At 46.4% G+C, this 23,307-nt stretch overlaps 1 long non-coding RNA gene across 1 annotated transcript in view; it reads right to left on the reverse strand.

Annotated features, from left to right (window-relative positions):
• Positions 1-9,553: 9,553 nt before the first annotated feature.
• The window catches only part of LOC136528272 (uncharacterized), a 30,064-nt gene continuing 16,310 nt past the window's right edge, over positions 9,554-23,307 (reverse strand). Inside the window, exons 2-3 of the long non-coding RNA XR_010777038.1 lie at positions 10,799-10,939; positions 9,554-9,720 (exon numbers count right to left, since the gene is read on the reverse strand). This is a non-coding gene — a long non-coding RNA (uncharacterized lncRNA). The remainder of the gene's footprint in view (positions 9,721-10,798; positions 10,940-23,307) is intronic.

Genomic DNA, 23,307 nt, shown 5'->3' on the forward strand with positions numbered 1-23,307 from the left:
TTAGGAATGCTTGGGGAATGCACATGCTTACTGCAGTCTGCATATACTAACTTAAGCTCTATTCAAAACACTTTAACTTACCAAGTTTATATAACCTAATGTACAATTGCTCATCTTCAGTTAAGGACCTAGCACCTGTACCTAAGCATGTTCTCAAGTTAGGCTAGCACCTAAACAATCCACAAGAACATTTCAACAAAGCATACACACAAACATTCGTATTTCAGCAAAATAGGAACTATGCAGTGGTACAGTAAACTGATCATAACTGGAGATCTACAAATCAGAATGATAGGAAACAAGACAATTTAGAAAGCTTATGAAATTGCCTACAATTCATTTTCAGACCTCAAGGCATGATTCCAACCTTTACCAGGTCGAATTTACAGAACCACATAATCAGGTCCAAACAAGACAGAGAGCAAGCAAAACTGTGATCCAACTTTGAATGACTATAGCTCCTAAACTACTAGGCCAAATGCCACCAAATTTTGATAGGAGCTAGATACATAAGTTATCTACAACTTTTGTATTTACCACTTTCCCAGCAAACCAAATTTTCATGGTGAACTTTGTAAAGTTCCGAGAACTGTCCAGAAAGACGTAATGCAAGAAAATATTTATTAACTTATGTTGCAAACTTATAATTGGACAAAACCAACTTTACTCACTTATCACACATATCACAAGAACACCAGAAAGTAAAGTGTTCACCACCAACTCATTTCTTTTAATGCCTTTCTTAATTTATTTAATTATTTAAGAGGAATGATAAACATATATGAAAACTGCACCATTTAATCTACAAACATTACAGTAGGTACTACATGCTCCAAGTAGGCTACTGTAAAAATTTCACATCATTTGAACAAGCATAACATTCTACACAAAAATGACAAGGCATAAAGGCTTAAAATGACATAAATAGGAAACCCTAGTGAAACATGTCAAGCAATAGATTTTATATTTTTCTTAGCATCCTTAAGGTACTAGGACAACCTCCAATAAATTTCATGAGCATTGAACTCATAGATTAATTACTAAAATTCACACAAGGATCACCTAATTATAAAAGGAAAATCTATAACTCAAAAACTATACATGCACTGATTCTCAAATTTTTACCAGAGCTTCTACTCATCAATAAAAGCTCACCATCAAAGTTTCATAATTTTTGGAGTAAAGGAACTCAAGATATAAATTAAACAAGTTTGCATTCATTTAGAAACACATTTCAAGTTTCAATTTAATTCTTCCAGAAATTCTACTGCAAGTGTTCATGTTATATTTTTCCTAAATACTACACTTCACCATGATCCTAGCAAAATTGGAACTACCCAATTTGGATCTACAAAACTAGAGATACAATTTTTACAAAACAACACTCAAATCTGAACAAATGAACTATCCTTCAAATTTTAAGTCCCTGACAGGCGGGACCCGTTGGTTAGTAGGGCCCGCATGTCATCGGCACCAAAATAGGGGAGGCGGCTCGGGATGGTGCGGAATCGGCAGAGCTCGACGACGGCGGCGTCTCCGGCGACGAGGAGGGTACCTCCGTGTTCACCATGATCTCCCGAACCGATTGACATCCTAACCCTAAATCCTACTAGCCTCTAGGTGTGTCGGCCATGGCGCACGGTGGTGCTCTGGCGAACCCCAGTGCTAGGTGCCCGAACAAGGTGTGCATTAGCTTCTAGGGACCAAGGCAGACCTTCCTACGCTACTGCTACTGGCTGTGGTGAAGCGGTCGAGCGTGGCCGCGTGAGGTCACCGGCAGCGGCCATGGCACGGCGGTGCGCGGCCATGTTCCAGCTCGGCTGGACCGGCAATGTTAGTAGCATCATCACCAGAGCATCTACACATGATGTGGAAGACAAGACGAGATCTAGGGAAGGAAGAGAGGTGGCTGTGCTGGCCATGGTGGACCGCGAGCGTGGCGGCGCTCTAGTGAGATTTTGCCGGGGCAGAGTCGGCAATGCCACTTACCTAGGGCTTGGCTGGCTCAACAAGAACATCACAGAGGTCCGTGAGGTGCTAGCGGAGCTATGTGAGGGGTAGCACCAGCTATGGTGCAGCGGCGAGCTCGGCGGAGCAATGGCAACGGCGGTGCTGCTGTTGCGGGTGCTGCGCTAAGGTAAAGGAGAAGCGAAATGAACTGGGGCGCTGGGAGGCTCACGGGCACGTGCTGGGGCTTGACGTGGCACGCGATAGCCCATCATGGCCTGACTGAGCAGGCCAATGGTGACGCACGGCGCCACGCGGCGTTCAAGCTCTGAACGCGGTCGGGTACTGTAGCGCCGATTCAGAACTTCGATCGGTCGACTGACAGCAAGACTTGGCGATGAAAATTCTCCAAATCCGTTGATCATTAGTGAAAACAATCTAAATGAAAGTTGTACACCTACATACTAGCTACAAGTTATATTAAAGGATCAAAGTCTAACTCTTAATGGATGCAGAGTAAAATCACGCCAAAGTGGAGTACATGAAACTAAAATTTGCTTTGTGACTTAGAAATTTTTTAGAGTCTCCAATTAGACCTCAAAACTGACTTGTGGGCCCTTGTTGAGCATGTTCTGCACATTTTCATGAGATGGTCATAAAATAACTTTTGTTCCTTATAAAATTTGCTACAACTTTGCTTTAGGTTGCTCAGACATACAAACAATCTAAGCTATACTTTTTAAATAGTCAAACAAAAGAGTTCTAGTGGTCAACACTAGTCAAACTATTACTTGAAAGCATAATTAGGCAATATGGTCAACATGAACATTGTTCCTAATGACATTCTAAGTGTATCTAAGTTGTTTAAGAGGATAATTAGCCACACCACACATTGATCACACAAAAATCAAGCATCACATGCATTGAAACAAGGAAAAACAAGTGAATTGCTACTTTTGTTTCAAAGCCATGTTTCATATGTTTCATGAGTTTGTTGCGTGGTACTAGCTAACCATGTTTCACTAAACTGAGTTGCACATGTTGCACTTGAGTGTTGCACACTAGTCATTTCCTAAAACAAACCCACATAGAATATAACAATATGTTGCAAGTTTCAAAAGCATGTTTCATACAATCTAAGCTCATGAATGGATGAATGATGCTCATGTTTATGAAACGCAAGTGCAAATGTGGAAGCCAAACACCTAGGGTGTTACAGCCCTCCCCCTTATAAAAATCTCGTCCTGAGATTTGACAAGCGTACCATTGTTGATAGAATTCCTTATAACCTTCCCTCAAATAATCTTCTCTTTCCCATGTTGCATCGCGTTCACTGTCTTGATTACTCCACATGACCTTGTAAAACTTGACCACCCAACTCCAAGTCACTTGCTCACGAGTGTCAATTACTTGAACCAGTTTTTCTTCAAAAGTCAAATCAGATTTTAACTCGATATCCCCCAGTGGAACTCTCTCTTCAAGGACGCGAAGACATTTCTTCAACCGAGATACGTGAAAAACATTGAAGATAGCACTCATCTCAGGAGGTAATTGGATCTTGTATGCTACCTTACCACTTTGTCCAATGATTTGAAATGGACTGACATATCACCAAAGCGTTGGACACTTTTCATGGGTGAGACTTTCAGATAAAGGAAGTCTCCAACTTCGAACTCGATAGGTTTTCTACGATGATCAGCATAACTTTTCTGCCTAGCTTGAGTTGCGGCCATATGATATGGGTTTGGATAGTATGGACTTGTTCTTCGGCTTCTTGAACAAAATCAATTCCATAATATCTCCTTACCGGCTTCAACCCAATTCAACGGGGTTCTACACTTCCGGCCGTACAAAGCTTCAAACAGTGACATCTTGATACTCTCTTGATAACTATTATTATAAGAGAATTCAGCTAGGGGCAACCACTTTTCCCACAAACCCTTAGATGAGATGACACATGCTCTCAACATATCTTCTAAGATTTGATTCACTCGCTCAGTTTGCCCATTGGTTTGCGGATGATAGGCAGAGCTTCTTACTAACTTAGTTCCCAATAATCCATGTAAGTGCTCCCAAAAGCGAGTCATGAACTGTGGTCCTCTATCAGAGACAATAGTGCAAGGTATCCCATGGAGTCGGACTATCTGATTGAAGTACAACTCTGCATAGTCAGTTGGACAGAAATCTAAGCGGACATGAATGAAGTGTGCAGACTTGGTTAGACGGTCTACAATCACCCAAATAGAGTTAAAATTCCTCTGAGTAGTAGGGAGTCCAACAATAAAATCCATACTTATCTCCTCCCATTTCCAACTTGGAATAGAGAGTGGCCGAAGCAATCTAGCCTTCATGTGTACAGCTTTAACTCGACAACAAGTGTCACACCTAGCCACATAAGCGGCTATCTCTATCTTCATCTTGGTCCACCAAAACTGAGGCTTCAAATCATGATACATTTTGCTACTACCAGGATTAATAGATAATTTTGAGGAATGTGCTTCGGATATGATTTGATTTCTAAGCTCTCTATCCTTCAGAACCACTAACCTATTCTTGAATCATAACACATCATTCTTATCTACCCGAAAATGCTTGGTTTCTTGCTCTTTCATCTTGCGCTTGATGTGGAACACACCTAGATCTATCTTCTATAGCTCAATAATTCGACTCTGTAGAGTACAACTGACAGTGATGTTGTGAAGGATGGCAGGATGTAGGAGTTTTGACAAATGGAGATCACTTTCAATCAAAGAGTGGCAATGAGATTTTCTGCTTAAGGCATCCGCAACGACGTTTGCCTTGCCAGGATGATAGTGCACTTGGAGGTTATAATCCTTGATCAACTCGAGCCATCTTCTCTGACGCATATTCAACTCAGGTTGAGTGAAGATGTACTTAAGACTTTTATGATCAGTGTAGATGTTGCACACATTGCCAAGCAAATAATGTCTCCAGGCCTTCAAAGCATGAACAACTGCAGTGAGTTCTAAGTCATGCGTCGGATAGTTCACCTCATGCTTCCAAAGTTGGCGAGAGGTATAAGCAATGACTCTACCCTCCTACATAAGAACACCTCCTAAACATGTGCCTGATGCATCACAAAACACATCAAAACACATCAAAAGGTTTCTCGATATCTGGTTGCGCTAGAACCGGAGTCCAAAAGACATAACAAGATACTCATACAGACCGTATCTTGTAGAGAATGCAGTTTTTGGAACATCCTTAGGCCAAATTTTGATTTGATGATAACCAGATCTCAAATCAATCTTGGAAAAGACTTTTGCTTTAGACAACTAATCAAATAAGATATCTATGCATGGCAGAGGGTACTTATTCTTGATTGTGACTACATTCAAAGGCCTATAATCTATACACATGCGTAGTGATTAATCCTTCTTCTTCACAAAGATAGCTGGACACCCCCATAGAGATGAACTAGGATGGATAAGGCCTTTCTTTAGAAGTTCATTCAACTAGGTCTTAAGTTTGGCTAGTTCATTGGGAGGCATTCTATAAGGCCTTCTAGAGATGGCCGCTGTACCAAGTAGCAATTCTATCTTGAACTCCATGTCCTGATCCAGGGGCAACCCTGGCAAATCATCGGGAAAAACATCTGGAAAATCACACACTACAGGGATATCTGCCATAACCTTTGCTTGCACCGTATTAGTCGCACAAGAAAGATTGATGTCCCTAGGTAGCTACACTAGAAAACCTTCCTGATTACAAGGATCTCTAAGCATGACTACTCTAGTCGATGTATTAATAAGCACCCCATGACTGCTCATCCAGTTCATTCCCAATATCACGTCGATACCCAGCCCTAATAAAACTACCAGATCAACCTGATAACTTCGTCCCTCTATCTCAAGTTGCACGTCCCCGACTATGAGCTTGGTTGGGATAGTACCACTATTAGTCCTAATACAATAACCTTCACCCTCAACAATGTATGTTTTCTACATAAACTTGGATGCAAATGCGGGACTAATAAAAGAATGTGAAGCACCCGAATCAAATAGTACAACTGTAGGGTGTTGATCAACCAAAAACTTACCAGTAGTTACTACCTCGCCTGAAGGAATATTAGCAATATTAGTGTGGTTCACCTGCCCCTGACGGCCACCTTGGTAGTTATTCTTCTTAGGGTAAGGACACTCCCTTGTCCAGTGACCTGTCTTGTTGCAGTTCCATCATGGCATGTTGCTTGGAGGAACCTTGGAGCTGCCTTGACTAGTAGTGCCCTTTGGAAGAGCAACTGTAAAAGCCTTGCGAAATCTAGTCATGCCTGGATTCTTCTTCTGCGGTGGGCAAAACTTAGCAGCTGATACTGGAGGATGGAATGGAGCCTTATGTGTGACTAGAGCCTTGGATTGTGAGGCACCCGCCTCATAGGCTCTCTTGTGATTCTTTGAAGCAGCATATACAGCATTGTTGTTCTCTTGAGATAAAGCATCACTAACAAACTCATTAAAATGAGCACACTTACAATTCCCATAGTCTTCATCAATTTGGGGCTAAGTCCCCGCTTGAAACTAGCGATCTTCTTGGCATCAATGTCCACAAACTCAGTAGCATACCTTGCAAGGTTATTGAAAGCTTGCATGTATTCATTCAAGCTCCTGTTCGCCTATGTTAGCTTCATGAACTCCGTATGCTTGATTGCCATATGACCAAGAGGAATATAATTTCTCCTGAAAGCAGACTTGAACTGATCCCAAGTGATTTGGGCATTAGCGGGCATAGTGGACCGATAATGACTCCACCAAATACCAGCTGGCCCATGCAGTTGGTGAGAAGCATATTCAGTCTTCAGCACTTCTGTCAAGCGAAGTAGATAGAATTTCTGCTCCAGAGTGTTTAGCCACTCATCAGCTTGGAGGTGCTCTTCAGCCTCCTTAAAGATTGGTGGTTTAGTGTCAAGGAAATCTTTGAAGTCGCTATACTAATTTGGTTCTGGTCCTTGGCGTGCACCACGACCATCACGATTTGCAATCGTGCAGAGAGCCTCAGCCATAGTGCGCTATCCTTCAGCAAGAATTGCTATCAATTCTGCTGGTGTGGGTGGTGGTGGCGGTGGAAGATCATCATCATCACCAGCCACACCAGTGGAACGAGTGCGAGGCATCTGCACAATGCGCAACCAGCAATTATTGGTGATGTTAGCACATTGGAGAGGAACAATATAATTATGCCAAACTGAATTTACTAAAGAGAATGTAAAATTCACACAATAAACAGAGGCAATAATTCATTCTCCAATCACCACATCATCAATTAGATTACTAGCGCCATACGCAGTGCATTCCAACATGACAAGTTTTAAAATTCACCAACTAAGATAAGCATCCCAAAGGGAGCGGATTAAGGTACATTACATGCCAAGTTCGAATTAAAAGGTACATCCAACATCTACCACAGTACTTAGTCCATTACACAATTGGCTGCAAAAGCTTAAACTAGTGAGACTTGCTAGCTAACTACTCATTGGAGTGGTCACTGTCCACATCAGAGATGCCCTAGACTTCTTCAGGATCTTCCTCTTCATTTGCAGGTTCAGCTGCATTGACATCCATCTGCACATCCTCTTCTTCATCAGCCTCAATCACTTGAGGTCCACCCACATTAGGATACCTTGGAATGGGGTGAGGAATAGGAAACAGACGGTTGTTCAGTTGATGGTACTCAACATGAAGCTCCTCTAGCTGCTCTTGGAGCTCATTCTCCCTTTGAAAAGCATTGTGGTTAGCTATGATCCACCCCGGACGTCTTTCTTCTGCCAACTCTAAGGCTGCATCTCTATGACAGGTCACACGATCCAACTCTTGTACAGCCTCATCTCTCTCTATGGTGAGGTTCATAAGCTGGTTATGAAGATCATCTCTCTCGCTTGCTGCTTGCCCCCACTACTACAGGCGATAATTTGCAATGCCCTGAATCTCATCTACTTCTAGCTAAACTTGCCCACATGCCTCCGCCCTATGGTGATACTTACGGGCACGTAACCTAAACTTGTGCTAGGCTGCCATTGCCTTGCCAGCTTCTTCTAACACACTACAGAGGGTGTCCTACCTGACTTGACAAAGCTTCAAGACGGCCATCATAGCACTCATTCCTACATTGTCGCTCTGAACATGTTTACCATGGCCTCGAACCAAGGCCTAGCCAGCTTCTTGAGTCCACTCAGCATCTGTAGGAGCCACTCGGGGAATGGATGAAGATGGTCCACTCACTATTTCATCTCTAAAACTCTGTGTTATGTCCATAAGCACATCAAGGGTAGCAACTTGTGTGGCTTCCCATGGGCTTTGCTCATCAGACTCGGTGCTCCACCCACGCCACAACGGTCTCATGGGGTTCTGTGGCACCACTAAGGTCACATTGTACCATGGCACCTCTCCAAATGGCACCGTCTGCACCCACGTGTAACAGGGCACCTCCGGGTACCCAACCGAGCTTAGCACCCTCTAGAGCAAGGTAGGCGTACCAAACTAGTCCAAAAAGGTGCTACTACTAGGAGGAAACATGGGCGTGGCCATCTATATCAAAAGGGATGCAACTCTCATGAGAGGATTATTTTGTTAAGAGATGGAACTTAATATTTGGGATAAGCAATTATAAGGGAGGGAGTAATGCAATATGAATGACATGAGTGAATATGATGCATGCACGTTCCATATGTCCTCACAAACCTAAGAAAAGTTAAGTTCTAGCGGAATATACAGTGGCATACACATGTTCTCTCGAATAGCGGTAACTAGTCGATCTACACGGTGCGTTGTTAGCGTACCTGTAGAAAATTTCATTGCAGCCCAACCTAATAAGATATAATGCTAACAATGAAAGTAGTAAACTAAGATACTCTCCATATATACATCCTCAGATATATATACTTTGGTATCCAAAACTACCCGACAGATATACCTACAATTAAGTACCTTCATATGTACATGTATGCAACATGTAAATATTCCAGTAACCACAACTAACTCTCCCCTAGACCGACAGTTGGATGGTCATGCTCTCACAACTCACACTTACCTTGGCGTAGAGGCAATTGATCCATACATTACCATTCAAGCAAATGGCACCCATGCAATAGCACGCCGCATGGATGACAAAAATAGAAACAATCACTTTCCCCCAAGTTAGTAATTATATAAGCCACCTAAAAGTCCTTATGTGGGTTATAAGGGATGTGATCACCGGCACACTATATAGAATTTTAGATTTTTGAACACTTATATATAACTACAAGTTGGAAAACCATTTTCACAACAAAAGCTTTTGTTTTTAAATACCTGTATGACATGTTTAGTGTTGAATCTGGCTCTGATACCAGCTATCATAGAACCGACCAATTTATAAGAGCACAAGTAAAAAAAACAATCGACGAAACGATTAAATTCTCGCACTTGAGCCCATATAAACCTGGTAGTCAACTGAAACCACGAAGGATTTCAAACCAACTTGCATACAACCAAGATCACAGTAATTCAACATAACACATCACACGTTACAACATTTCACAAACAGTTTGTAGATAGATTACAACACATCAGAGTCATAGTTATTACAAACCAAGTCTTGTAAAGTAGCGGAAGCAAATAGTTTAACTCACACACATGAGTTCAAATACAAGTACCAGCTGGCCGACCACATTCCACAAAAGCATTCAGATAAGATAAACAGAGATCATACCCGTGATCTAGTCTTCGTCACCCGCCGGGTGGAGACAATACTTACAGAAGCCCTGATAAAGAAGGCCATCTGCAACAAGAGGGAATAAACCCTGAGTACAAGAATGTACTCAGCTAGACTTACCCGTCGGAAACCAAAATAAATGACACCAAGGATCATGCATAGCTTAATTTTGTGGATCTGCCTGACACTTCCTTTTTGGTGGAAAAGCATAGGTAATAATGATTAACTTTTAACCTGAGCTAGCAGTGACTTTAAGCCATTAACCTGTCATCTATATTAGCACCTGTACTAAGCAATCACTTGAGTAAGATGCAAACATTATTAACCATAGCAGGTATAGATCGTGGCAACATTATCATCATTATCCATTTAACCATATCGTTAAATTAATTGAATCTACGTTGCCGCTGCTCAGTCAAGTTCTCACTATCCGGGAGAGACGGAGATTTGAATCGATTCCTATCCAGCTGGAGGGGTATTCCTAAACACAAACCCTGTTTCCCCCGTTAGGGTCGCAATCAAGTCACCTTTGGCACAATTTAGGAGTCGCGAGTCCGAACAGATCGGCATTCTCAGAGAACCACTCTGCCAAGGGTGATCGGGACTCTAACCCGCCTTGGGCTTATGCCAATGGTTCTCCACACATCCTTACTACCTCCAGAATGCGCGCCACTGCTCGCGTTCCTAGCCTGAGTCGAGCTACTAGGCTTTGCAGTCAGAACGAGTTATCCGACCAGCTAAGTATTAGGCTACGTTCAATATGACATGAGGACGTACAGCGTATCAATCCTTAAATGACACAGACAGAGTCACTATGTCCAACCCAACATAAGACTCCACCCGGTCTTCATTCATTATTAACATGGTTCTTTTCCATGACAGCAAATATAGCCAACCATGATCCACCTGATCCTAAAGCTCGCAGGTGATAGGAAATCACCTGACTTCTACTGCACTAAGCATGACTAAGCATTTAACCCGTTCATGAACTTAAATAGGATTCAAGTGCGATATCTGGACAAGGATAGATCTATAATGCAACAATTGGTTCCAACCAATTCCTATACTTAATGCATCATCAACAATAAAAGATACTCAAGATATTTGTAAAAACATGGGAGACTTAGAATGCTCTAGGGCTTGCCTTTCAGGAAAGAGGATGGGCGATGGTCAGGGCACTCGGGCAACTCCTCCTTGGTGGCTGCTTCATCGATTGCCTGAACCTCGGGCTCCTCCTCCTGGCTCGCTCCTTTGAACTCCAGAAGCGTCACTCCCTCCGTCACACCTATTGCATGTATGCGCAAGATAAATATCATGGATGCACATGAACGAAGTTAGGAATGCTCGGGGAATGCACATGCTTACTGCAGTCCGCATATACTAACTTAAGCTCTATTCAAAACACTTTAACTTGCCAAGTTTATACAACCTAATGTACAATTGCTCATCTTCAGTTAAGGACCTAGCACCTGCACCTAAGCATGTTCTCAAGTTAGGCTAGCACCTAAATAATCCACAAGAACATTGCAACAAAGCATACACACAAACATTAGTATTTCTGCAAAACAGGAACTATATAGTGGTACAGTAAACTGATCATAACTGGAGATCTACAAATCGAAATGATTGGCAACAAGACAATTTGGAAAGCTTATGAAATTTCCTACAATTCATTTTCAGACCTCAAGGCATGATTCCAATCTTTACCAGGTCGAATATACAGAACCACATAATCAGGTCCAAATAAGACAGAGAGCAAGCAAAACTGTGATCCAACTTTGAACAACTGTAGCTCCTAAACTACTGGGCCAAATGCCACCAAATTTTGATAGGAGCTAGATACATAAGTTATCTACAAGTTTTGTATTCACCACTTTCCCAGAAAACCAAATTATCATGGTGAACTTTGTAAAGTTCCGTGAACTGTCCAGAAAGACATAATGCAAGAAAATATTTTTTAACTTATATTGTAAACTTATAATTGGACAAAACCAACTTTACTCACTTATCACACATATCACAAGAACACCAGAAAGTAAAGTGTTCACCACCAACTCATTTCTTTTAATGCCTTTCTTAATTTATTTAATTATTTAAGAGTAATGATAAACATATATGAAAACTGCACCATTTAATGTACAAACATTACAGTAGATACTACATGCTCCAAGTAGGCTACTGTAAAAATTTCACATCATTTGAACAAGCATAACATCGTACACAAAAATGGCAAGGCATAAAGGCTTAAAATGACATAAATAAGAAACCCTAGTGAAAAGTGTCAAGCAACAGATTTTATATTTTTCTTAGCATCCTTAAGGTACTAGGACAACCTCCAATAAATTTCATGAGCATTGGACTCATAGATTAATTACTAAAATTCACACAAGGATCACCTAATTATAAAAGGAAAATCTATAACTCAAAAACTATACATGCACTGATTCTCAAATTTTTACCAGAGCTTCTACTCATCAATAAAAGCTCACCATCAAAGTTTCATAATTTTTGGAGCAAAGGAACTCAAGATATAAATTAAACAAATTTGCATTCATTTAGAAACACATTTCAAGTTTCAATGTAATTCTTCCAGAAATTCTACTGCAAGTGTTCATGTTATATTTTTCCTAAATACTACACTTCACCGTGATCCTAACAAAATTGGAACCACCCAATTCGGATCTACAAAACTGGAGATACAATTTTTACAAAACAACACTCAAATCTGAACAAATGAACTATCCTTCAAATTTTAAGTCACTGACAGGCGGGACCCATCGGTTAGTAGGTCCCGCATGTCATCGGCACCAAAATAGGGGAGGCGGCTCGAGACGGCGCGGAACCGGTGGAGCTCGCCGACGGCGGCATCTCCGGCGACGAGGAGGGTACCTCCATGTTCACCATGATCTCCCGAACCGATTGACATCCTAACCCTAAACCCTACCAGCCTCTAGGTGCGTCGGCCATGGTGCACGACGGCTCGGCCATGGCACATGGCGGTGCTCCGGCGAACCCCGGTGCTAGGTGATCGGACAAGGTGCACATCAGCTTCTAGGGACCAAGGTGGACCTTCCTACGCTACTGCTACTGGCTGTGGTGAAGCGGTCGAGCATGGCCGCGTGAGGTCACTGGCGGCGGCCATGGCGCGGTGATGCGCGGCCATGTTTTGGCTCGGCTGGACTGGCCATGTTAGTAGTGTCATCACCAGAGCATCTACACATGATGTGGAAGATGAGATGAGAGCTTGGGAAGGAAGAGAGGTGGCGTGCTGTGCTGGCCACGGTGGACCGTTGTGGTGAGATTTCGTCGGGGCAGAGTCAGTAATGCCACTTACCTAGGGCTTGGCTGGCTCAGCGAGAATGTCGCAGAGGTCCGTGAGGTGCTAGCGGAGCTGTGTGAGGGCTAGCGCCAGCTGTGGTGCAACGGTGAGCTCGTGTGAGCTCGGCGGCGCAATGGCAACGGCGGTGCTGCTGTTGCGGGTGCTGCGCTAAGGCAAAGGAGAAGTGGAATGAACTGAGGCGCTGGGAGGCTCACGGGCGCGTGCTGGGGCTTGATGTGGTGCGCGATAGCCCGTCATGGCCTGACTGAGTAGGCCAGTGGTGACGCGCGGTGCCACACGGCGTTCAAGCTCTGAACGCGGTCGGGTACTGTAGCGCCGATTCAGAACTTCCATCGGTCGACTGACAGCAAGACTTGGCGATGAAAATTCTCCAAATTCGTTGATCATTAGTGAAAACAATCTAAATGAAAGTTGTACACCTACATACTAGCTACAAGTTATATTAAAGGATCAAAGTCTAACTCTTAACAGATGTAGAGTAAAATCATGCCAAAGTGGAGTACATGAAACTAAAATTTGCTTTGTGACTTAGAAATTTTTTAGAGTCTCCAATTAGACCTCAAAACTAACTTGTGGGCCCTTTTTGAGCATGTTTTGCACATTTTCATGAGATGGTCCTAAAATAACTTTTGTTCCTTATAAAATTTGCTACAACTTTTCTTTAGGTTGCTCAGACATGCAAACAATCTAAGCTATACTTTTTAAATAGTCAAAAAAAAGAGTTCTAGTGGTCAACACTAGTCAAACTATTACTTGAAAGCATAATTAGGCAATATGGTCAACATGAACATTGTTCCTAATGACATTCTAAGTGTATCTAAGTTGTTTAAGAGGATAATTAGCCACACCACACATTGATCACACAAAAATCAAGCATCACATGCATTGAAACAAGGAAAAACAAGTGAATTGCTACTTTTGTTTCAAAGCCATGTTTCATGAGTTTGTTGCGTGGTACTAGCTAACCCCATGTTTCACTAAACTGAGTTGCACATGTTGCACTTGAGTGTTGTACACTAGTCATTCCCTAAAACAAACCCACATAGAATATAACAATATGTTGCAATGTTTCAAAAGCATGTTTCATACAATCTAAGTTCATGAATGGATGAATGATGCTCATGTTTATGAAATGCAAGTGCAAATGTGGAAGCCAAACACCTGGGGTGTTACACGGGGGCTCGCTCATGGCTGCTACCGAGCAAAAAGGTGGCCGAGTGCCCACCGAGGGCGCTCCCGACCACTTCGAGATGCTACTCAAGGGGCCGTGCCCGAACAACACCTTCCCCGTCAAGCACCTGTACAAGGATTGAGCCCTCGTGAAGCATTTCCTGTCTAGCAGCTCCAAACAAGGGGACTAGAGGAAGAAGCTTGAGCTGGTGGTAGACAACGTTGTGGGGAAGGATGGTGTCTTTTTGATGCTAGACAGCTGCCTCATGATCTTCAGTGGGGTGGTGGCTTACGACTCCAAGCACCGCCGAAAGCTCACGCGTTGCGAGGTCTACACAACTGAGCCAGCCACGCCATGTTTCCTCTAGTGATCAGAGTCCAGCATCACCTTTGACCAATCCAACCACCTAGAGAGCGTCCCACAGCGAGGAAGGTACCCGCTTGTGGTCGACCCAATCATCGGCATGAAGCGGCTCACCAAGGCACTAATGGATGGGGCAGCGGCCTCAACATCATGTATGTCGAGACGCTTGATGCCATGGGCATCGACCGATCGTGCATCCAACCAACTGGGGCACCTTTCCATAGTGTCATCCTAGGGAAGCAAGCCATACTGCTTGGGCAGATCAACCTGCCTGTCACCTTTGGGGATCCGGCCAACTATAGGATGGAGACCCTCACCTACCATGTCATCCTAGGATGACCATGCTATGTGAAGTTTATGGCCATCCCCAACTACACTTACCTAAAGCTCAAGATGCCAGGCCTACGTGGGGTCATCACCATCGGCACCTCCTTCTAGTGCACCTATGAGTGTGTGGTTGAGTGCTGTGAGCATGCCTCAATGATTATTGCCTCTATGGAGCTAACGGTAATCAAGGATGGGACTGCCGAGGAAGCACCTGACTCCAAGTGGTCGGTCAAATCTTTTGAGTCCATGGAGGGCATCAAGGAGGTCCTCATAGACCCTAGCAACTTCAAGGACAAAGTGGTGTGCATCAGCACCACGCTTTCCTCCAAATAGGAAAGCGCACTCGTCGACTTCCTCCGCGCCAACACTTCCTCTACGCCAACAGAGATATCTTCATGTGGAAACCCTCAGACATGCCAAGCATTTTGAGGGAAGTCGCTGAGCATGCCTTGAAGATTAGGCCAGGCTCTAAGCTAGTAAAGTAGCACCGGATTCATCAAGGAAGTGTATCATCCCAAGTGGTTAGCTAATTCTGTCCTTGTACGAAAAAAGAATGGGAAATGGAGAATATGTGTTGACTACACAAGTCTCAACAAGGCATGTCCAAAGGATCCATTTTATTTGCCATGTATAGACCAAGTAGTTGACTCAACCTCAGGGTGCGAAACCCTCTACTTCCTTGATGCATACTCTAGGTACCATCAGATCGCGATGAAAGAATCTGACTAGCTCATGACTTCTTTCATCACCCCATTTGGATCATTTTGCTATATCACGATGTCATTCGATCTAAAAAACATAGAGGCTACATACCAGCATTGCATGCTCAAGTGTTTTGGTGACCTCATCAGGTGAACCAATGAGGCTTATGTAGATGACATCATGGTCAAGTCCAAACAGGCTAACCAACTTATAGCAAACATGGAGCAAACCTTCGCAAAACTCTAAACAAACAGCATCAAACTCAACCCTAAGAAATGCACTTTTAGGGTCCCAAGGGGTATGCTACTTGGAAGCCAAGCGGCATCGAAGCCAACCTAGAGAAGATCTCAGCCATCATGAGGATGGACCCAATTCAGAATCTAAAGGGAGTACAGCGAGTTACGGTGTGCCTCGCTGCGCTTAGCCATTTATTCCATGCCTCGGTGACTGAGGCCTCCCCCTACACTGGCTTCTGAAGAAAACTAACTGATTTGCATGGATGCTCGAGGCTCAGGAGGCACTTGACAAGGTCAAGGAAATCCTAACGAAAGCCCCAATTCTGGTCCTACTGATAGATGGGGAATCACTCCTGCTTTACCTTGTGGCCACCACACAAGAGGTCAGCGCTGCCCTAGTGGTGGAACAGGAAGAAGAGGGATGCGCCCTCAAGGTGCAGTGTCCCATATACTTCATTAGCGAAGTCTTGTCTGAATCCAAAACTCGCTACCCCCAAATCTAGAAGCTCTTGTACGCTATCCTGATCACCAAGAGGAAGCTACGTCACTACTTCGAGTCACACCTAGTGATGGTCATGACGTCCTTCCCTCTTGGCAAGGTCATCCAAAACTAGGACGCCGCAGGGAGAATGATGAAGTGGGCACTCGAGCTAATGGGTCAGGGCATTTCATATGCCCCTTGGACGACCATCAAGTCCCAACCACTGGCCTATTTTGTCATAGAATGGACCAAGGTCCAGATGCCGCCAGTAGCCATCGACCAAGAGTACTAGACGATATACTTCAACAGATCACTGACGAAGAAAGGCATCAACATGGGGGTGGTCTTTGTTTCACCCCTTGGAGTTTGCATGAGGTACATGGTTCGCATTCACTTCTTTGCCTCCAACAATGTGGCCAAATACAAGGCACTCATCAACGGCCTACGTGTCATCGTCGAGTTGGGCATCCAACGGCTTAACGTCTGAGGTGACTCGTAGCTAGTCATCGATCAAGTCATGAAGGAGTCAAGCTACCATAGCACCAAGATGGTTGTATACTGCCAAGAAGACCGCTAGCTAGAGGACAAGTTCAATGGCCTTGAACTCAACCACATCCCGAGGCAGCTCAATGAGGCATCCGACACGCTAGCAAAAATGGTGTTCAGTCCTAAGCCAGTGCCGATAGGCATCTTCAATGGCAATCAATACAAGCCCTCGATCTTCTATGAGGAGCAAGAATAGACTAGTGATAGGCCGCCTGCCCTGGGCTCTAGGGTTGACCAACCATCAGCTCCTTCCGACCCTAAAGTCATGGAGCTTGACGAAGATCCAATGGTAGAGCCCAACACTCTAGCTGACTATAGGACACCTTACCTTGATTACCTCCTCCATGAGGTGCTCCCGATGGTCAAAACAGAGGCCAGGCATCTCACATGCCATGCCAAGCCCTTCGTCATTATTGAGGGGGAGCTCTACAAGTGCAGCCACACCAAGATCCTATAGCATTGCATCCCCATCGCACAAGGGAGGCTACTACTAAAGGACATCCATGGTCAGGTCTACGGGCATCGTGCCACACCCAGAACATTGGTTAGAAACATGTTCTGATAGGGCTTCTACTAGCCAACTACGATGGCCAATGCCGAGCAAATTGTGTGCACCTACGAAGGGTGTCAATACTACCCTCGTCAAACTCACCTACCAGCCCAAGCACTCCAAATGATCCCTATCACATGGTCATTCATGGTCTGGGGGCTTGATCTGGTCGGACCCCTCAAAAGAGCGCCCGGGGGCTACACGCATTTGCTTGTTGCCATGGACAAGTTCACAAAGTGGATAAGGGCTCGGCTGATTTCCGTGATCAAATTTGAGCAAGCCGTGTAATTCTTCCTCAACATCATCTACCGCTTTGGAGTCCCAAACTCCATCATCACGAGCAACATCGTGCAGTTCACTGGGAAAAATTCCTCCAATTTTGTGATGACTGCCACATCCATGTCGATTGGGCCGCCATGGTGCACCCCGCACAAACAGGCTGGTTAAGCGCACAAATGGCATGGTCCTACAAGGCCTCAAGCCTAGAATCTTCAACTGATTAAACAAATTCAATGGACGATGGGCTATGGAACTTCCTATGGTACTCTAGAGCTTGAGGATGACCCCTAGCCAAGTGACCGACTACACACCTTTCTTCATAGTCTAAGGTTCCAAAGCGGTCCTCCCGACCGACCTTGACTACTAAGCGCCAAGGGTTAGGGCATACAATGAGCAGGGAGTCGAGACGTCCCTCAAGGACACCATGGATCAGCTTGACGAAGCACGCGACATTGCCCTCCTCTGCTTGGCCAAGTACCAGCAAGCGTTATGCTGGTACCACAGCCGTTGTGTGTAGGGCCAAGCCTTCAACATCGGGGGCCTAGTGCTTAGCCTCGTCCAGAGCAACGAGAGCCACCATAAGCTCTCTCCACCATAGGAGGGACCGTACATCATTGTGGAGGTGCTCTGACTAGGCACCTACAAGCTCAAGTCCATCAAGGGCAAAGTCTTCACCAACACCTAGAACATCAAGCAACTACATCGCTTTTACCCCTAGTCTATGCATGTACTTATGAAAATTGAGAATGATATTTCTAAAATGGAAAGATGCTTTCTCTTATCAATTTCGCTATCGTTTCCTCGATCTTTAGTGACACCTGTCCCCAGCAACGGCAAGGGGTCAGGCCTCACTCAGGGGTTGATAAGATGACAATATATCTATTCAGAAACATTCTTTGCACCTGACCCCTCCTTACGTTAAGATCTAGAAGCAAGAGTTGCGGATACAAACGCTAAGTAAAATTGGTTGGACCGCAAGAAACCTACGCCCCAGTGGCTATGGTGTTTCTACTCACTAGCATGATTAGAGTTTTTTAGCCTGCACCTCGAGCTTTACAACCTTAACATCAGAAGGGGTCAGATCGCATCAACCTTTTTATACAAAAAAGGGGAGAAGAACCAAAAGTTTGTTTAGCCATAACAAAAGTTAAAAATTTGTCTACTTATTATAAGTTTGCCGCCTGGCATATCTAACTAACTAACCCCTTGGGGGAATGACCTCATCCTCAATCTTGACAGATAGGTCCTACGCTAGGGGGGCCACTGACTTCTCGATCTCCTCTAGCTCAGCCTTGGAGTAATTGGGTGTGAAGCCCTAGCTCATCATTGCCAGATCAATGCTCTCGTAGTGAGAACAAGCGATTGCAAATGACCGAGGAATGCCAAAGTGAAGCATGTTCCTCGTGGCATCCCTTGTCAACTCACACGCTTGACCTATAATCTAGACGGTGTGGACCATAGATGAGCTCATCTCCTACTCTAGGGCTAGCTCAAGGTCATCGTAGACCAGCTGGACGGCGACATGTAGGGTGTCATGCTCATCGCTCTCCTTCAGGAGGGAGGCCTTCACCTTGTCGAGCTCCTTCTCTAGGCCATGGCTCTTTGTCACCTCCACCCTAAGCTTGTCATTGAGACCTATCTGAGTCACATATCGACTGTGTTAAAAAGGCCTACCATGGATTCTAGGGAGAAAGACAACAAGGGGAACTAGAGGATTACCGTCCATGTCCATCCAAAGCTTGCGTGCCTCTAGGCTCTGGATCTCTTCCTGGCGCTGGCTGACCTATGTGGTGAGTCTGGTGGCCACGCCCTTAGACGCAACCTTTAGGTCCCTCTCCCCCTCAAGCTCACCCTCGAGGAGGTCAATCCGCTACTGGGCATCGGCGTGCTCCTAGCGAGCCAAGTCGTGCTCTGTGCGGAGTTCCTCTATGGCCCAGAGCAAATCATCCTGCTCTTTCCATAGCCGCTCGGATTCTATGACATCCGCGCATGCCCTATCAATCAGGGCCACAAGTATCTCCTCGGCCTCATGGGCATGATCACGAGCATTCGCCTCCCTGGCTCGAAGGTCGGCTAGCTCCTGGCCAGTGGGGGCAAGCACAGCCACCTCCTGATGGGCGGCAGCGAGCTATGTGGCCCCTCTGGCGGTAGAGGGGGCAGGTGACATGGACGTGGATGCCTGCCCCATCGCCACATCCACTAAGGATGCCTCGGGTGCAATCTCTCCTGTCTACCCCACCATAGATGTGGCCACCTACATGGATGATGGCTCTGGTCATGCCATCTCTACCTATGATGTCGTGCCGCACCCGGCCATACCATGTCCACCATGAAAGCCTTGGTGCATCCTCCTCCATCTGTCCCACCATAGATGTAGCCACCTACATGGATGATGGCTCCAGTTGCACCGTTTCTGCCTATGATGTTGTGGCCACCCACATAGATAACGACCCCAGCTACGTCATTCCCGCTATGATGTCATGGCCTCACCCGGCCATGCCACATTCTCCACGGGCACCCTAGACGCACCCTCCTCCATCTGCTCCCTCACAGATGTAGCCACCAGCTATGCCCCTCCAGTCAACATCATGGCCCCCTAGCGCCGCTCCTGCTCACCTCTAACACGACGCCAGCCGGCTCCTGGCACGTCTGCCAAAGGGTGAGGCTCTTCTTCGATGTTAGCCTCAGGAGAGTCCCACCTCTATCAACACTACAAAAGACACAACGATCAGTCTACGATAAAATCCGTTAACAGTGAAGGAGTGAAGAAGTTTTTTCATCACCTCGACACCACCGGACAGTGACATTTTGGGGCCAGCCCACCCAACCCTGGCCACGCCTCATTGGTGCATTGATGTTTCGAACCTTCCCTCTCCTCAGAAGGCCCAGACGAAGTGGGCTGGCTTGATTCCGCTGGCTCTGGGTGCATCCTCCCCCTCCTACCCTAGGGCATGCCATGCGAAGGATCCCTCCTATGGCAAAGATGGGTCCTTGTCCCATCCTCCTAGCCCATCCCATTGGATGGGCGACCCAGAACCATCGCCCTCTTCTTCCTCTTCCTCTTTTGAACCTTGTTGTTGCCTTCCTCAGTCTAGCCCCACCCGCTGCTTTGCCTTCTCCCCATCTTTCTTCTTCTTCCTCTTTTTGTCTATGGTGTAGTTCGCTGCCCCATGGCCACATGCTCTAGCAGCGGCATGACAGAGGCCCAAAAGCCCAACTCTGCTAGTAGCTCGTTGAAGCCCACGTCTAGCCGCATCACAGGATGTCCTAGGATTGGGAACATGACATCGGACTCCTCCGTCGCTTCCTTGATGTGTTGCGTGACCTCACTGTCATGAAGCGACCCCTAGGCAAGCACTGTCCCACCGAGCTACACACCGGGCGTCATCCCGTATAGCGGGAGGGCACGCGCCATCAGTGGTGCCACCCTCCTCGCTTGATATGCCCTGATGACACCTACCCCGCAGAGACCATGGTTCTTTAGGAGTGCGATGGTGTCTAGGAGGTCACGGAGCCATTCCTTTTAATTCTAGGGGGGTCCCCACCCCCACACTAGCGGTGCCTCTTCGATTAGGCGTCTAGTGAAATCTGGCAAGGGGGCGGCGGTGGCGTTCTTGACATAGAACCAAAGCGTGTGCCATCCTTTGTTGGACCTTGATAGCGGACATGTCATGTACTTGGTGGACCGGTGGCCTCAGAGGTGGATACCTACACATCCCATCAGCACCAATAGGTCCCCGCTTCTCTCCCTTTTCTTGTGCAGGGAGACAGAGAAGAAGTACCTCCATAGCTCGAAGTGGGGTTTGATCCCCAGATACCTTCGCACAACGCAATGAAGGCCATGATGTGCTAGATCCCAATGGGATTCAAGTGCTACAACTCGATCTGGTAGTGTGTAACACCCTTGGTGTTACGAGCTTATTTAGCACCGAGGTTTAGGCCTAAGAAATTTTTTTGAAATGAGTTTATCAGGTTTTTAGTTTAAATCATATTTGAGGTGATAAGCGAGTCCGGTGTGCTTTAGTTTTGTGGACTCAAATAAACACTTAACTTAAATCACGTCGTGTCCTCGCTCTACCGTGTAGCGCCGAGTAACCACTCCTTTGGTGTCCCATCTAACTGCTAACCTTGTCGCGCTGCCTCGGTCTCTGATTGTGTTTGCTTGCCCCGCATGTCCCTTCTCTGATTGGCATTGCTGTTGTACTAGACGCGTAGTAAGCCATGGGTGCCTGCTTTCATATGACTTTGTTCGGAGCGCCTTAATGGGATTTGCCGAGTTGCTGGCCGCTCTGCTTCCTTGCTTCTATGGCCTGCTTTGCTTGTATCTGCCTGCTCCATCGCTTCATTCAGTATCTTTATCTGCCTTTGATTGTCCTTGATGCCTGCGTTGTTGTCGTCTCGGTACCAAGGTCAAGCTGCTGCGGCCATCGCATATTGTTCCTTGCGTCTTTTTCTCTGAGTGCTTTAATGAAGTTTGGCTAGACTACTGGAGCATCGTCCCTCCTTCACCCACTACTTGCCCATTTCCTTGCTCCACCGCATGTTTTCCTCTACTTGTTCGCACCGCCATTTCCCATTCCCCACGCCGTGCCCTGTGGAGCTCCTCGGCCGCGACGACCGTGCTCTGCTCAGTGGCCGCACACCACGCCCCTGTCGTGCCTCGCCGAGCCTTACGCAGCTCCACTGCCAAGCTGTAGTAGCTTTCCTCGCGTAGCGCGTCAGAGCCCTGTTCATGCCAGTACTCGGCCCCGGTGTCCACGCCTCTCGTGTGGCCATGCCATGGCCGCTGCTCCGGACGTCCGTTCCCACACCACACAAGCATAGGTGTCCCGCTACCGTAGTACCACGCCGCATCCATGACCCGCACCCAAACCATCGTGGCCGCGCCACCGCCAGGCCGACGCACCGCATCAGTGTGCCCGCGTTCCTATCCTCACTGTGTCCGGTGCATGGTCGCCTGAGCCTCCAACGCCGGTGCCCTCCCTCTGCTGGCTTTGCCAAGCCCTCGGCATGCCCGGTCAGACCGCAGCATTGGACCACGGTAGCCATGGCTGCACCGCTATCCGCGCGCGTGAGCTTCTGTGCCCAAGCCGCCTCTCTAGCTGCGGCCCCTGCCCTAGGTCTATGTCGTGCGGCATGTACAGCCAGTCCGCTGTGCCCCGCCACTACGCCGTTTAGCCTCCTCATCATCGTCAATGAGCGCACGGCCGGGTTTCACCACCGGCCGATGGCTCTGCTCCGTGCGCTCTATTCTGAGATTGAAGAAGCAAGGTGAGGAGGGCATATATCCAAGCTAAAGAATTATACAAGTCCTTTTTGCTAAATACATGACTCGACTTAATAGTGTTCGTGGGCCTTGAGCGGAATAGAGGTAAACATAGGGATGTTTTTGCATAATCGCTAGCCGGTTTGGGCAAAACCTGGTGCTGGGCCGGCCTGTTGCTGGCTACTGAGCTTGCTGGGCCGCGCCACTGTGCACCTAGGCCGTCTGGGCCACTGCCTATGCCTGGGCCGGCCTGGTGCCTCTTGGGCCACTGTCGCGCGCCCGCTGGCCGGCCGCAGGCCGCACTGCTGGGCCGGCTGGTGCTGCCACCTGGGCTGCTTGCTCGCTGGGCTTGGCCAAGCTAGGCCGTTTTAATGACTGACGGCCTTCTTTAG

This window comes from Miscanthus floridulus, chromosome 19, assembly GCF_019320115.1.
Source record: "Miscanthus floridulus cultivar M001 chromosome 19, ASM1932011v1, whole genome shotgun sequence".
Lineage (NCBI taxonomy): Eukaryota > Viridiplantae > Streptophyta > Magnoliopsida > Poales > Poaceae > Miscanthus > Miscanthus floridulus.